This window comes from Falco rusticolus, chromosome 3 (assembly GCF_015220075.1).
Source record: "Falco rusticolus isolate bFalRus1 chromosome 3, bFalRus1.pri, whole genome shotgun sequence".
NCBI classification, from domain to species: Eukaryota; Metazoa; Chordata; class Aves; order Falconiformes; family Falconidae; genus Falco; species Falco rusticolus.
In genome coordinates this window covers 88,916,337-88,928,298 of record NC_051189.1, presented here as the reverse complement: position 1 = coordinate 88,928,298, position 11,962 = coordinate 88,916,337, and the positions used below count along the sequence as shown (strand labels likewise).

At 39.6% G+C, this 11,962-nt stretch overlaps 1 pseudogene; it reads right to left on the bottom strand.

Moving 5' to 3' along the window:
• Positions 1–437: 437 nt before the first annotated feature.
• LOC119144521 lies at positions 438–11,154 on the bottom strand (annotated as a pseudogene).
• Positions 11,155–11,962: the final 808 nt, after the last annotated feature.

Sequence of the window (11,962 nt, the reverse complement as noted above, 5' to 3'; positions counted from 1 at the left end):
ACCCACCTTTGCTGAAATGACTGAGCCACACATTGCTGTTTGCACAGAACGTGGTAAGAACACCCAATCCCATTCTCTTCCCAAAACACTTTTTGCCACCGTGACACACATCTCCTAGAGGCAAATAAGCAATGAGATTGTGGAATATGTCTAGGACAGTTCCATACTTTTGACTCCATTTTTTTCCTCAGGCACAACAGCCACTTTTTACTTAAATGAATAGGGTAAGACCTGAATAAAGACCTAGGAAAAGCAACTTGTAAAACTGATTGCTGTGTTTATGAACAGTGGATTTTGTTCAAGATAGAGTTAATTTTATAAAATGGGATTTCTGCAAGAAAACAGAACCAAAGGCACACTGCATCAGAGGAAGTTAAGGCCTTAAAAAACCATTATTGATAGGCATGGCATGTCTTACATTTTACCACTACCACACTTCACTGTAATGTTATCTGTCCCAATTCCAAGAACCGCTGTTGCTTTCCTCCATTAATAATGGCTGTTAAACATAAAGAATAAAACGTTTGAGGGAGCTTTAGGCATATTTTTGCATACATGAAATATAAACTGTCTATATACATAATTTTTTCTATATGTGGTATATGTTCCTCTTCATTTTTTCTGTCCTAAAGAAATACATTGTGTGTGACTCAGTTAAATTAAAATGCTAGCATTAAAGAGGAGCCCTGTTAAAAATCATCAATGTTCTGTCAGTTTGTGTCTTCAGCAGGAGCAGCAACACATCCTTCAGAAGAAGCAGTCTGTCTTCTGTAATGCATCCAGTTGTGCAACATCGTACCATGCCACACAGGAAGCTAACAGGTTTTCCTCAAATGGTTTCATAATGCATTCTGATAAGATATACACGTGTGTGTATATGTTTAATCATCGATAATTAACTTCAGTGCAGTACTCAGCAATTTACTAAACAATTTCACTCAGTAGCAAGGGAGAAGCAATTCTGGAATGTTCCTTGTAGTTTATGATGGCATTATTATTGAGCAAGATTATCATATAGCCATGCGATATCAATAACCATTTAAATTATAGTAGTAACATTTTTATAATGAATACTTACTATGTGTCATCATGAATATTTACTAAGTGGTTGGTTACTTGAACGTTGGTTAGTGCAGTTAGTCCTAAAGCTGTAGGTGAAAGCACTGAGCTATATAACTACTTAGAATGTCTCAAATCAAACATTATAGGATTTGCACAATATAAAAGAATAAATTTATCTAAAGTATTCTCCATCATTTTTGTTTGGGTAATAATACCCTTGACTTGTAATATCCTTAACTAAAACCATTAAAGCTTCACTAACTGTTTTATCACATGCCTTCACAGTGACAAAACAAAAAGCAAGAAAGCAAGGAGCATTGTCCTCTGAAATGACATACCCAAACCACAGCTGAGGCAGCAGCATCAGGGTGATGCTCACCATTGCCCCCTACAAGGTCACTGTGCCTCTCCAGACACCTGCAGGGAGGCAGCCAGTCCCCACAGAGGGCTGTCACCATCCATTTAGATCTCTCAAATTTACATAACAGCGTACTCCAATAAAAAAAATTATTTCATGAGCTCATTAAGAAATACAACAAACATGACAAACAGGAGCACAATCCCCTTTTGCCCAGACTAATCTATCACATGAATTCACTTGTTCACTGCTCAAGTCATAAGGTTTTAGAATTCACAACCCATAACTCAATTGGTGCACCTGAAGGAGGGGGGAGGGGGGGGGCGAGATTTACCTAGCCAGTGGGGAAAGTGCTCATCGTTCCTCCTCTGTAACACTGTGGGTGCACCCTGTATAACACTGGGAAGCAAGAAAGTCTTAGCAGTTCAGCTGCTGTGGGATCCACTCCAAAAGCTTTTTGGGTAAGCTGATGGTTTTGACCATCCAGCTTGGAGGGTTGGTCTATAAGTTAACAGATTCTGACAAATCTGCCAAAGATGATGGACAGCAATTTGCAGATGACAATGGCTGCATAATCACCCTTCAGCTCTTTCTGATCACCTGTCCTGCCTACATGTTGCTCTCGCTTTGACCTAAATAGCACTGCTCCCAGTGTATAACAGGCCTTAGCATGAGCTGTGTTAACCAAAATCTAATCGGGAGCTGAGTGAACAGTCACAAGCACAGAGCCACAGCACTGAGTGTCACGCCCACACCACCTACATTGCTGCCGCAGGGTGTCCCGGGGGGGTGCCTGAGGCAGGGCTGGGTGCGGGGCAAGGAAAGCAGGGTAAGGGAGCACAGCTTGGCCATCCAGCTGGCTGTGAGGCACCCTGGTCCTACCAGGCAGATTCTTATATTTGGGGAAGAAATGCTGAGTTTTATTGATGCTCTTGAGACCCTAGTGTCAGCTTTTACAGACCCCAAGGGCATTGCTTGCTTGCTTTCACAAACCCCTCCACTCCCTAACCTCTGGTGCAGGTCAGGCGCAAACAGCTCTGTGCCAAGCCCACCCAACTTGGCACGCAATCCACCTCGGCTTGGGATCTAACCCTAGAAAGCTTTTCAGTGCATACCACAGCTCTTTTAAAGTTACTTACAGCAGCAAAAGACAAGCAGCCAGTGGCTTAGCCAAAGTGGCTGCAGGGCGCAGCAATGTCATCCAGGACACTCTGTGTCCATTACCAGTAGTTTTTGTGTCACACAATGATGAGTAGATGAGTAGGAGCAGGTCATATGCTCACCCATCTTTGCCCCTGACACAGGTGAGCTACACTCTCCATACTTGTCTGTAACAAAAGACTGAATGTTTTTCTTACTAAATGATCAGAACAAAGGTGCCTTTTCTTTAATAAAAAGGACATTAAAAAAAAAAAAAAAGTGATACCACAGGGTTCGCCACCACCTGACAGTTTTGGCAGCTGTTTTTATCAGCAGGGAAAAAAATTCTGAAAAGAGCACCCCTACACTTAATTCTGATATTCATATTCCATACCAAGTTCTTTCAGCTGAGAATTATTTTATTTTTGAAATTTCTTTAGGTCTTTGTACTGTAAAAAAGAAAAAAAGAAATTCAGTATTAGCAGCTCTTTTTTATTGACATGAAATATTTAATTCAAACAAAAGACTGATGTTTGTACAGAAAATAGACATACCTGGGTTTGGTTAATGTATAGCTATGTTTGTTCCTACTCTTGGAAACTCAAAATTACAATGACAGAAAAACAAAAGAGAGTAAAAAACAGAAAGAAAAAAAAAAAGGTAAAATGCTGTGCATGCTTCAGGCTAATTTGCTAATACAGGTCAGCAAGATATTATTTCTCCTTCCCTTCCCTGCAGTAGCAAGCAGGAAAAGAGGCTCAATTCAGGGATCTGCATTCAGGTAACAGTGATTTTTTGACTATGTGCTTATGCAGACCATGCTCTCCCATGCAGCCCATCATATGATTGAAGGATCAGCTAAGGTTCAAATACTTGCAGGATGAGGATGCTTACATTAAACATCACAAACCAAGTGACTCAGAAGTACAGAGCACTGCAGGCTTAAATCTAAGACCAGAGGTTCCTAAACCACTAAGAATATTCTTCCCAATAAGCAGTACAAAACATTTGGGATTTTCAGAAATCACAGGCTGTGCACTCTGGCACAGGCATTACAGCAGTACTCACTGATGATGTGTCACAAGCAGGCAGTTTCTAGAGCCTTAAGGTGGTGAGATAACTAAGGTGTTCAGAAACAAACAACATAACACATGGAAGGGCAACCATGCCTTCAGTTATAACCTCAGGGCAAGACTTGTAGGAAGCCAGCGAAACACTGCAAAGGTTTGGTATGGTCCTACCTAGTGGCATGGAAATGACAGAGTTTGAGTTTTGAAGTAGTTTATTCCTTTGCAGAATCTGAACAGTGTATTCTCAGAGATCTTGGGCCAGGATCTTCAGTGTGAGCCATCATTGCTCTTCCAGCCCTGTATGAATTCCCTGTGAGGCAAGAGACTAACTGCGAACATTCACATTCTGCCTGCTTGCACCGTCTGCCACCTGACAGCACATCGGAGGATTTCCTCTCCATTCTATAGCCCTTTCTGTAATTCCTCAGTTTTGATAATGCCAGAAAACTTACTCTGGGACATGGGAAGGAAAGGATTATTTTTTCCCCCCTAATTCTTTATACAGTTGTACTTCCTAGGCCCATTTAACCCTTTCCCTCTTCCTTCACCCATCGAGTCCTACACTTTAGCAGAACACCAAAACATTGAGGAAGATGAATTGCTTACACCCAAACCATTGTCACTGTAGTTCATGCCTTAAGTTTGTTATTTTGTTTTATTGAGGCTGATTTCTGATATCAAATTGAAAAAAAAATAATTTGAGTACCTCCAAATCTGGAGATGTTTCTATCTGAGATTTTTCAGGCTGAGAAAGTATTTTTACCATGTTTTTACAGTATATTTCAATTGTCACAATTTGTGTTGAAGTTACAGATATTATTTTAAAAAAAAAAGCATAACCAAAGTTATCTGCCTTCAAAGCAGTTTCACTCACTGCTGTTTGCTTCTAAATTAAAATGTAGGTACAAGTTACAGCCTATCTTACTGCAAGCTCCTTTGCCCTCTTGAAAACTCATCCTCCTCTAGAGCCTGATCTAAGTACAAATTCTCTCTCAGTTCAGTGGTGCTATAGGACATCACAGGCTGACATAAACCATAAACAGGGTTAATTACCTTACTCCGCTTACCTGGAGAAAATGTGCTATCTGCTTAAAATTCCCTCCATCCAATCATTTAATGCATTTTCTTTAGAAGAATCTGCTTCATGATAGTGAACACAGGAGCCATTTCATACGTAAACCTATATATGCATTTCTTTTTTTCTTTAAAAAAAAAGTAACACCTTAGTTTAAGAGTATTTAATGATGCATAATAGGAGAAACATAATTAAATGGAAGTTTTAATTTAATAAGACCAGAGAGCACTAATATTTGCATTTCTCCAGAGAAGACATTTGCTGCATTTTTGATAGACGTGTTAAGGGGTCACTATACAGCCTGTGATTGTGTCTACTGCTTCTAAAAACTGTAGTTCGCAGTCAGGTTTTCGCTACAAAATTTACTTAATTCATGTGGGAACTGTGAACTATAGCTCCCTGGACTTAAAGATTTCAGCATTTCAGAGTCATACCTTGTTATTTTTGCTGAAAATTAACACTGGACTGTGTAGCACAGTCTTTATGCCACACTATCACCTTTGAGACGTTCTCCATACAACCTGTAGTGATGTTGGGTGGCTACAATAACCCCAAAGTATCGAGGACCGACTTAAGGTAAAGTTGCAGCCCTGTTAATAATATGCTTTATGGAGCAAGAGGGTTTGACAGCTACCTGATGCCTGCTGTAGAGGCAGTTAAAAATTCTTTGAGTAAAATTGATCTCTAAGGCAGTCAGGATAACTGCCTAGTAAGTTACATTCAGTACATGGACATTATCATGCACTACCTGCCCACTTCACCATACAACTCCAAACAAATCTGAAGCCAGACACAACTTCTAGCCAGTAAAAAGTATTTACATGGGCTGGTGAAAGGCTTGCAAGCTCTTTTCTGTCATTTGTAATGCAGAGGACAAAGCACTTTGGCAAAACTGAGTAACAAAACATGCAAAAATACTGCACGATACGATGACTTGCATGCAATTGAAATCACTTTTACTTAATTTACACTGCTCTATTAGATTACAAAGCCATACAGATATTTACCTGAAAGAAGATTTATAAGCGGTGCTTATAAGGTATAGTTATGCACTATTGCCTAGTACTAGAGCCCAAGAGAATATTAAATTTATTCAATACAGACTTACTAGACGTGACACTGAAGCACTGGTATTTTCTAGTTAAACCAAAGTCTGTAACACAACAGTCCTATAAATTTAGCTTGGAATGTCAAAAAAAATAAAAATCTAACCATCCCAGATTAATGTGTCACACCACCACTCAAACTGAAAACCAGATTAGGACAACCTCAGCTATTAGGTAATAAATAGCAACAGGAATTTTCTTCAGAAGACAATAATTTTAAAGCAAGCAAGAAAAAAGCTCTGAAACTTCAAGCAGAATTCTGGCTTTTTGGCCTTTTGCATGCAATATTTTTTTCCACGTGACCAGGTTTGCCTAGACCACAGAAATTTACGCTAATACACAATAAGCTATATTTGTGTGCTGGATTGTTAGAAAGATGCAAAAAATAATAAAGAATGGCTTTGTTATCACCAATGAAGCCAAATGCATGCTTAATTTAATTGGAAACATCAGGAATGAGAAATGGTCGCTTGCGTGCTTTATGACACCAGCTCCCTTTTTCCCCTGCAAATTATACTATAGCTTGTCAAAGGGGACTGAGAGACTTTTTCAGTCCTTTGCAAAGAAGTTCCCTAGCCAAATACAAGTAGTCAGCTCAGAAGGAGAACTACTTATATGTTCAAAACTATTAGACTGGGTCTACAATCCCTGTCTGATATTAATCAAGAAATGCAGTGTAGATGAGAAGCCTCATAAACCCTTTTCAAAGGGTATCAGACGGTAATGTTGCAAGTTAAAAATAACCACAGTCTTAAAGATGATAAAGTGTTATCACATACACACTCTACATGCTTCTTTCTCCACCTACCCTTTCTAAAGGGAACCATATATACTATAATTATCCAGATTTCTCTGGTTTTTGTGGGGTTTTTTTGTTTGTTTGTTTTTTTAGACATACCAAAGAGCTAAAAGGATATTCTGATTGAGAAATGGAGGTAGGAGCATTGTTTATCAAACGTGAAAACCACTGGCTACTTCCATGAATATAAAACCTTATTCTAGCATCTCCAAAAATAATTAAACAAACAAACAAACCCAGAAACATTCCTCACAGGCAAGTAAGTACACATTGTTTCTGCCCACTAATATATTATGAACCACTCTTGAGTTATTTGTCAAAGAACCTAAGTTAATTCTAGGAAGGACAGAGTTGGTACCTCAGCTAAGCCTGCAACCATCAATTCTTTCCTCTGTTTCCCTTAGCAAGTGTGGAAGTACTTCTCATTAAACCTGTGATTTCTTTTCTTGTATAAACACGCTTTGGTCTCTTACTCCTTTGTATTTGTCCTATATGTTAGCACTATTCGTTTTCTGCAAGTAGAACATACTTGCTAATGCTCTCAAGGCCACTCCTCTATTCTTACCCATTCCACACTTCTGAAAAGCTGTATTTTCAGTCCTGAAACCTATCAAAACATCTTTGACAAAATCCTGCCTTTTATTCATTATTATTTCATGGATGCTAAAAAAAGAAAACAAGGTGTTTAGGGCAAATATCTAACAAGCCTTATACTGAAAGTATTATTCTGGTAAACCATCAACTAATATTAAAAAGACAAATATTTCTTTTCATTTGGGGGCTGGTGAGTGATGTATGTATACCTATACACACACATACGTATATAGGTATAACCATGTGTATGTGAGGGTTTTACAGGGAATTCATTAAACAAAGATTTTTAGGGTGCACAAATATAGCAGAACCAGTCACATACACACTGTAGTTTAGATTTCTTGCAAGATTCTTTGGGCAAAGCTATGGCAGGAGGTCAATCCACCCTTTGCCGAACCTGCTCTGTTCCCTTCTGTATGGGGCTATAAATGCTCCACAGTCTTGCACGCAGATATCCAGCCCTGGTCAAACATCCTAAAATATTAATTCTTCATGTATTGGTCCTGCAACCAGTTTCACAGGACAGAGCACAGAGACATTAGAAGTTTTGATCTGCATCAAGAGCACATTTTAATACAATGTATTTCCAAAGGAATACCGTAATTCTTCTGGTTAGCACACCCAAGCCACACACAAGATGAGTTACTATTAAGCAAAATGGGAGAGATAAATGTTTTAATATTCTGCCAGCAGTCATTGATGTCCTGAGGAAATGTCTTGCTGGAAGTGAATGGGGAGCGCTTTCAGAAGCGCTCTCAGCTAAAGCTGGCTGCCTGGCACTGGCAGAGCCGAGGTCTGTCCTGTTCTGTTTTGTCATGCCCCTTGCTGAGCAGGGGAGAACTGTGAGTGTAGTCAGGAAAGGAATGCTCAAAAGAGATGCTGTCCACTGTTGACAAACAATTGTATGACCACACCTTGGGTTTATCTGCACTAAAAGGTCAAGGTAGAGGCTTAATTGCTGTAATTTCACTTGCTACAAAAGACTGGTACGTACAGTATGTGCATGTTAGTATTTGCTGTAGCTGTGAGCCATTCTCCAGGTAGGCCAATAATGTCAAGGCCACTAGAAAGTTGACTGAAGTTGTGAGGGTGTCCTGAAATAATAGGCAAGCAAACCAGGATTTGTGTAATAAATAGTTTTCTCCACACAGTCTTTATGATCTTTTATGAAGTGATTTGTTAAAAGCATATGGAAATTAATATGCGACACAACAGAGCACGTTTCATGGTGACATTGGGAAAGACAGACATCCCTGAGAAAATGATACAATGGATGCTGTAAAGCATTATGCACCATTAAAATTTTTTAAATTAAATTAATCAACTAAATTTATCATCTACATCAGGGTGACACACAAGTGTTTGCTGAAGTTACTCATGGCAGATGTTCAGAAGCATCCTTTTTTTTTAGGACTAGAACTCCATATGTCCTTGAATATCTGAACAAAACCAAATGGTTTTACATCTTTCTGCTAGTTCCTGGATTGTACTGAGTTAAGGACTGTGCAGGACATAATGCCTCTGTAAACACAGCAAACAAGTTAGCTGAAGATATACAGGAAAAAAATGGACACGGGAAGTCAGCCAAGCATGTCATAAACAATGCCTTAATGAAGAGCGTGAAAATGAAACCATGCAAAAAGAATCCAATCCTGCAAAAACATTAGTGTTTCAATAACTTTTACCATTAATGAAGGAGTAAGGGGAGTTTTTCCCTCCTGCATTTATAGTTACAAATTGAACTTTAATATCTAAGAAGTAATACTTTGAGTACCCAATTTAGGAGCCTTTTTTTTTTTTTTTTTCTACTAACCATACGAAGACCCCTAAATAAGACAGCATAAATAACTCTTCCAATCTGTTAACTGGTCCCAGAGAAGTACATCTTTTTCCACCAAATGTCTTCTATAATAACAAAACCTTTTCAGAGCATTATGAACATACTGGAAATACAGAACTGTCACAAAACATATACCATACGTTTGATAAAACCCAGATATTCATACAAATCTAGTCTAATCCATGAATCAATGTTTCATGCATCCATGATGTGATATAACAACGAAGGCAGGTACGCTTTTGCTACTTTACTTGTTTTAACTCTGTGTTTGAAGGTGCCCCTATATTCAGCTACTATTCGTTCCAAAGGCTCTGGCTGGTCACACCGCTCTAGACTTGAACCCTTCCAAGCCTTCCAGAAGCTGTTGGGGTGGTGAAAGTCCAAGAATTAATTTTCTCCATCACAGGTTTTCTTACCATAACTCAGGAGAATCTGTCACCTCAAGCAAGAACTGTTCTGTGAAGCCTTCAGCATTTTTAGCAGGTAACAAGTCTACACAGAAATGAGGAGAACGTGTGAATCAGTGTTAAGCTTTATCAGCTTAGTCAGGCTGGTCAGAGACTGTTTTAGTGACTATGAATTTTCTGCTGAGTTTGTCCCTGTATAGCCATTTCACAGGCAATCAAACAGGAATGGGGCTATAACAAAACAGTGAGGAAAAATGAAAACATGGTTAAAAACAGAGGGCTTTAACACATGAATGTTTTTGCAACATTTGTAATTATGTTGTACTTCTTGTTTCTGGCACAAGAAGTGCCACAGACTGCGAACCTGGCTCGTAAGAGACTTGTCATTTTCTTAAAGGCCAGCTGCCAGAGGGTAAGATGAGGAAGGGTGAGAAGGGAAGCATTAGCTTGCTTTGCAGCCATTCCCAGGACACAGGAGTGCACTGCTCTTCAATGCCACTTTCCAGCAGCAATGACAGAACACATCTCCCAGGAAGAAAGGGAGACTATCCATAAATCCCCACACTGCTCTGGAGAGGTGGGTGCCACAGTGACCACTGTACATTCACAGCTTTCTTTTCTCTCACATGTGGGGGTGGTCCCTAAGAACCCTGCCAAAGTAGCTCCACAGCATGCTATTGAGGCCCTGTGAGATCTTCTCGAGAGAACAGACGAAGAAGGTTTGTTCTCAGCAACATTTAAGATGAAGTAATCACAAATTGTAAGGTTTTTTTTAAATTATTATTTAGCCTTACCTGATGCACAGATGTTTGAAAATAATCCTCAAAGCTCAGTGCAGGTCTCTCTCTCCTCACTCTCTTGCTGGACACTGCAGATGTCTATTTTACTTGCATCTCTAGCATTAGAATTAATGTCTTCATCTGCAGAAATACCATCGGGATAGGAGAGAAGGTAGAGGGAGAAGAATAAGACAAAGCATTATTAAAAACATAAAAACTACCATACCTATGAGATTAGCTCTCCATCTGATCCAGCTGAAGATAGGACCTGTTATTTGACTATGAAAGTATCTTTTCAGTTTCTTATAGCACTGATGCTGAAAAAACCAACAGATGGATTTGAAGAAGCACTCAAAAAACCACAAGCACCAATCCCAAAAACCTCAGGTGAGGTTAATGCACTTGGCAAGGCTGAGTAGCCTGAAACACAAGGATTTTTATGAATGATAGAGCTACTCGTTTACCTTTATGTTATCCTGAATCTGATTCCTAGCTGTGAGGGAAAGGAGGAAAGGGGAGAAATGAAATACATTGAAACAACCTGTGGTTTGAGAAATCACCAAGCTGCAGGTTGCTGGAAGCTGAAGCATTATGCTGGGGTATCACTGCAGGGTTTTCAAGTCAGTGTCAAGCTCAGAGAGCAGAGAATGTGGTGGTATCTTTCTTTTATTTGATATCTCAGAGAGCAGATGGTGAAAGACCCGTTTTTAAAGCTTATCTCTGCTTTATCACCAAGCAAAGGATGAATCATTTGGAAATGGAAGTGGGAACAGAAGGAAGCATCACACTTTCTGCACTGTAACGTCAAGGATTGGTTCTTACAAAAGGTAGGGAGCCAGGACACTACTCTTGCACCAGTAACTATTTGTGTGTTTATTATTAAAGCTTACCTTAGCTTTCTGCTTTACCAAATTCAGTTTCCATATCTGAAAATATCTGTTTTCTTAAGAATATCTGTAATATCTCTAAAGTCAGTAGAAATATCTGTAAGAATAACATATTTGTTTTCTTACTTGCATAGTTGGCAGCAAGCCTATTCCAAAGATAACAGCCTTTATAGTTTGGGTCTTAAGCTTGCTAATTTAATTTAGGATGGAAATATGCCAGTTGCCCTTGTCATGTTAATAACAGATTTATCGGGCTGGACTAAAAAAGCTGTAGGGTCCCCATTGCTGACAGACCTGTTTTCTGGGATCACATGTCAGGAAAGCAGTTGCATCACTGCAGAAGCATCATTCTCAGTCTGAAGTGTTTCACATCCAGCACTGCAATGTCTATGTTTTCAGCTTTTCATTCTTCATCTATACGTTCACTGTCCCATGGAGAGGTACGGTCAGGCATATGTGTCCTGAGAACCATGGGAAGAGCTGGTGTCGGGATAGTTCTGTCCAGCACTTTTTCTTATCCTCACATTGCAACAGGAACATGCAGCAATGCTGATGTACGCCTGTTTCCCCCCAGGCGCACAGCCAGCCTGCTTCTGAGAGACTGCAATATGTCACGTCCACGTGTCTTGGTGTGTGCATGCCCAGACAAGAACCAAGATTGTGGCACACAGAGGGGCAGAGATGTAAAAGGTTGAACTACCCTATTAGACACTATTAGTACTTAGCTGAGTAAGAAACTCAGGTTAGTAAACTGCAAATTCTCGCAGCCCATCATAGAAACTATTCTGGCAGGATTGAAGTGGGCATGGCCCTAGCAGGAGGCTGCCAACAAAAAGGATGGTTCT